Below are 6,030 nucleotides of genomic sequence, written 5' to 3'. Positions count from 1 at the left end.
TATGCCCCGGAAGAGTGGACTCTTGGTTTGAAGGTTCTTCACAACAAATAAGTCATGGAAAAACTAAACATAAGCATTATTATCATAACATAAATGACCGATGCTAATTAGATTTCGAGATATTAAAGGTGTGTGAAGAACAAAGTGAAGGTAAATCAGAGTATGAGATGTAGATGAAAGAAAGGAGGAGGAATTAGTGTGAGAGATGGGAAGGGACTTACCATTTCCTATGACAACTTGTTCACCACCATAATAAGGGACAGACTGTTAGATGTTGGATAGGTCAGGGGTCATGTGATGAGTCGCTCCAGAATCCATATACCAGTCTTCATCGAGATGATTTGTTGTTGGAGCAGGGGGAGTAGCAATATAGGATAATGGTTGGGTTGGGGTTGGTATTGCTTGTGCAAAATGGGCTTGGGGATGTTGAATGGTTCTGTATTTTGGATTGTCGATATTGTAGCATGATAATGTTGTATGGCCAAACTTGTTGCAAATTTGACATTGTGGCCGATTGGAGGACTGGGATGGTTGATGAGTGGGTGGTCATTGAGCTCAGGTGGATAATCTATGAGCTGTATAATTTGTGGCATTCACAGCAGAGAAATGAGGGTTAGGAAGAATACTTGGAAGAGATGGAGGAGGTCAGAAAGATGACCTGGTAGTTTGTGGCCAGTAAGGATGTCGAGGTTGTAGTGAGAGATGGGCGACATTGGCTTGTATTTGTTGGAGTTGGTCCATAGTAGACTGGGATTCTAGTCGAGAGTCATATGTGATGGGGAGGCTGCGGACATCGGCGATAGATGGGCTATCAGTTCTGTTCTGAATGGAAGTCACGAACGAATTGTATTCATTACCGAGGCCTTCAAGGATGTATGCAAGATGATCACGGTAAGACAGTGGTTCTCCAATAGCAGCAAATTTGTCGGCAATGTCTTTGATCTTAGCAAGGTATTGAGAGACACTGATGCCATCCTTTCATATCTTTTGAAGCTAAGAGTGCAAACCCATTATTTGGGCTATTGAAGAGGATCATAGACTGTTCAGAGTACTTCCCAAATTTCCAGTGTAGATTCGTATCCGACGATTTCTCCCATTTTATCTTCGTTGAGAGAGGAGTAAAACCAGCTCATAATCGTGCGATTGCACTTCTACCAATAAGAGAAATGAGGATTGAGTTGAGTTTGTTGAGGGTCGAGTTATTTTGGTGGTTGGGGATAGGTACCATCAATGAAGCATTCAAGGCCATAGCCAATGATAAGGTTGAGAAACTGCTTCTTCCAGAGAAGGTAGTTCGAATCATTTAGCTTGATAGTGAGGGGTTGGGACATATAAAAGAAGTTTGGGATTGTGGGGATGGGAGAGTGGGGAAGGGATTAATCGGTACCTGATTTTGAAAGGAGGATGGTTGGGAAAACTGGAATAGTGAGGGTGAAGGGGTGGTGGTGGAAGGCCATATTACGGAGAGTAGAATGGATTTCGAGCAGGGCGAAGGGCACACTGAGTAGCAGGTGGGGTAAATGACGAAGAAGATATAGATATGGTGGTCGAATGTAGAACAGTTGAGTGGATACCTGGGTTTGATGTCACTGATAAGGTGGAGATTTCTTCAAATGTTCCCGAGCTCGACGCCATGAAGAAGGGCAAGATGTTTTAGAGCTCTGATACAATGTAAGAAATAGAAAGAAGCGAAGGCTAAACGATCGTTGAGAGATGAAGGCTAAATGATTGTTGTCAAAAGTCTAGATGATCATTGTCAAATATCTAAACGATCGTTGACAAATATTTAAACGAAAGGCAAACGTCTACACGATAAAGGTGAGAGTGTAGACAATAGGGTAGGAGACTACGATTGGGTTGAACGTGTAGGCGATGGAGAGTACACGATAGAAAGTAGACGATTGGGTTGAGAGTGTACACGATGGAGAGTACACGATAGGATGTAGACGATAGAGATAATTAGCTATACGATAGGTAGAGAGAATAAACGATAGAGGAAATGTATTAAGACGACTGGCCTTCACGATAGGTATGACTTGTTGTGTAGCGCTATTTATTAACATATAAAATACCACATGGCGAAGCATCAATGGTCCAACATAACAACCATGAAAGAGAAAATACAAATTTAACCACCAAATAGTGGAACCGGAAGCTAAAGAAAGAAATGCATAAAACGAATGGAAAAATTTGTTATATTCTTCAGCAGACGTGACGCTCATTTATCATGTACACTGCCTTCGGGAGTTGAATGAGAACTCTTTTCATCTTCATGTCTAAAGGATGTCCAAAATGACCCTCCCCAAATAGTTTGATTGATAGCGCATCTAAATAAGTCTCTATGCCGATAACATTTATAATTTTAGGTAGAATCTCACTTTCAATAGGGCACTTCGTTCATTTTTAGGAATAATTAATACATTTTCTTGTTTATATAACGACATAAATATAAGAAAAGAAAACTACGAATATATAATCATGATGATTATAAAATAGAAATGATTTTCATCCTTGAGCTTCTTGTTCTCGGGCTCTTTGAGAGTCGATCCTTTCGCTTTCTTTTTCATTTGATCTGTTCTACTAAAATGAACAACAACTACATCAATTTTGGCTCTCGTCATCATAGTATAGAAACCTTATTGATTACCTTTCTATCCTTGTATTTAAGATAATTGACAGCAACTATAAATAATAGATTAAATGATATCACTGATAGACCCTATAAGTAGAATCCTTTAATGATACTAATTAGACCGATAAACAATATTGATCAATTGATTAATCGGCTAAATCATATGGCCAAAGAAGATTGAATTGGCTAAACTAGTGATTGATAGTACTACTCATACTAATTTAAAGGAATTCAACGATGGCTGAAGGAGATGGAATCAACGGTGGAATTGATGGTGAAGGATAGCCGAAGAAGCTCTGAGAGGATGAACCGACGATGGAATTGACGATGGCCAAAGAAGGTTAACGGATTGATTTTGACCTAATTCAATGAGACCATTGCGTCTGGAAACGAAAATTGGAGTTTGGTGACTTTGGGGAAGAAGATGAACCGTTGCATTGGGGTTCGTTTGAATTTTGGACAGTGAAGCTGAAGATGGAATCAGCAATTTTCCTTTGGGCTGGGCTGAATTTTGGATGGTGAAGAAGCAAAAAAAGATCAACCGTGGGCCGTATGTTTGGGCTTTTTGGTCTTTTCTAATATCTAGTCTATTATGTGCCATATCTGCAATAGTTTTATCTTATGAAGCATTGACACGGATACGGCTACACGATGCAACTACGATTGAATACGACAATTCGTCAATTTCTTAAAAACTAAGATACAAATACGTTGAAGGATACGTCATTTTTTATATATTATTTTAATATATATTTCTAAAAAATGAGAATACTGATACATTGAGGGTACATTTCTCTTGCTTAAAAAAATAGGTTGCCTAGTTTTAGATTGAAAAATATTAGATGAGTTGTTTGTCTTTTTTCATTAAAAAAACGTAAAAATAGATACATCAAACTGCTCGTCAGATATGTATCTGAGAAGTATCTGGAAGTATCGGTATCTGATACGTGTCTTGATACGGATTTTTTGCCTTACATGAAGTATATGTATTTCATAGATTTTATCTCTATGCTACATTTGCTAATATTTTGAATTTGTTTCCTATTTATGCAACCAACTCTTAATTTAACTCATTTTACCATGTATGCAACGAGCCCAAAATTATACCAACGTGACCAAATTGATAGTCTTTTTATTTTGAGATGAAACTACCTTATGAATTTAACAACCAAAATTATTTATATTTTTTAAACTTGATCACCATAAGTAGATATTTTAGATATTTTGAGATCAGCATAGGGACAAAAAATGGACAAGCATAAATAATTTAGAAAAAGATTAATTGTGAAATTTATTTTTAACTCTTGTATTTTTTTATAAAAAAAAAAACGGTTAGAAATAGTGTTTTTGAATTTTAATTTTCCAGAACCAAATGACTATGGAATTCAAAAATGCAAATTTTCCTTTATAAATTTGATCAAGATTTGAATATAGAAAAAAAAAAAAAATAAAGAAAATTAATTTATTACGCTAAAAGGGATGTTTTTTTCTTTTCTTTTTGAAAAGATGCTAGAAAGGAATTAATTCTATTGGTTTAAAGAAAACGAATAAAATCACCGGCTGAAATCAAATTTCTTACTGTAATTAAAAAAACAAACAAAAAATCTAAATGAAAGATCTAGAATGAAACAGTTATTAAAAAAATTGTTGAACAAATTTCAAAAACTATATTCTCAAAGTTTCAATCCTAAAAATTAAGCCTTATATTTATATACATATTAAAATTGGATCTTTAAATTTACATAATTGTAGAAAATATAACAATGGTATAAACTTTGCAATTTGATCTAAATTCTAATATCTAAATATAATGAACAAATAAAATGTAGTTTCTGCAGCCCCCATGTGCTTAAGATAATGAATCTATGCATGACTTTATTGTATCCATTTTATATATCCAATATTTAAACTCCATTAATTTTAGTATCAATATGTGAATAAAGGGATCAATTCCAATTTTGTTTGGCCCTCACAAATGTACTTTTATGCCAATGGCATTAGTGAATATACATTGTCTATTATCTTACACTAGATCAGGAACAGATTCTTTCTAGAACTCGAAAAAAATAATAATGACCTTATTTATGACCCGTTTGGATTCACTTTTAAAAAAACTCATTTTTATTTAAATATTTTTATAAAAATTGATTAAAATATACTTGAAAAACTATTTTGAGTAATTGCTAAAAACTCTAATTTCTTTCAAAATAACTTATTTTTTAAATTAAACCCTTGAAAATGTAATCCAAACACACTCTTAATTTCATTTTTTATTTTGTAGCATTTTTTTTGAAAAACAATTTATCATATTTGAAATAGAGTAGGTGCATTTGTTTAGTTTAATTTTATAACATTCACTTATCGTATTTAAAATAGGGAAATTGCATTATATGATAAATACATTTTAAGAAATCAAAGTCACGACTTCAACTTTTTTGTAATTGCAGGTGTGGTAATCACATAACAATCACATAACAATCGCATACAAATCAGATAGCAATCACATAACAGATAACAACTAAATTTTCAAACAATTTTTTTGCCATGTTTGTAAAAAAAGTAAAAATTAGGGACATGCGCCTAATTTTCAATTTTTTTTTATTAAAGTTACAATTACCCCTTTAAAGTATAAGTTTATTTCTAAAGTCAATTTGAATGCAATTTAGTGGAGTAAACTTATTATCATTCAGAGGAAGGTTAGTGGAGTAAACTTGTTATCTTTCTTGAGTGGAAAGTTTAGTAAATAAATTTAAGGTTCTATGAAAAAAAATAATTCTAACTATTTTTTTTTTTGAAAATTAAGTCTATTTTCTTTCCATTTTTTACGATGATTGCATTTTCTTAAGTACAATAATTAAATTTTATGCCAAATTTCAAAAATAAAAATAATTTTTTAAAAACTACTTTTTTTAAGTTTCAAATTTTAGCTTTGTTTTTTAAATTATTTGTAAATAGTAGATGACAAAGAAAGATATTTGGAGCTGAAAGTAGTGTTTTTATAAGGTTAATAATAAAAAACAAAAAATCAAAAAAGAAATTGTTACCCTACCAAAATCTGTTTTTAGAAAAAAAAAAAAATCAAAACAGAACTAAAAAGTGAGTTTTTTCCCTTTTTTTTGTTTTTTTTTACCGTTTATGAAGAAATGGAAACTAAGATGAGAAACATAATATTAAAGTTTGTGTTTCAAATTTCATGTATCGTTCTCAGTTCGCTAAAAAGGAAAAATAAGTAGTGAACACTCAAAAAAAAAAAAAAAAAAGAAAGAAAGAAAAAAAGAAAAGAAAAAAAACAACATTTATATAAGCCAGGATTAAGTTCAAGAATAATGTAATGAAATTTGTATTGAATAATCCAAATGGAAAAAAATCTGATTATATATACCACATTTTTAATATTT

Source organism: Benincasa hispida, chromosome 6 (assembly GCF_027475165.1).
Source record: "Benincasa hispida cultivar pf3 chromosome 6, pf3_genome.v1.1, whole genome shotgun sequence".
Taxonomy (NCBI): Eukaryota; Viridiplantae; Streptophyta; class Magnoliopsida; order Cucurbitales; family Cucurbitaceae; genus Benincasa; species Benincasa hispida.
This window is presented reverse-complemented; position numbering follows the sequence as displayed.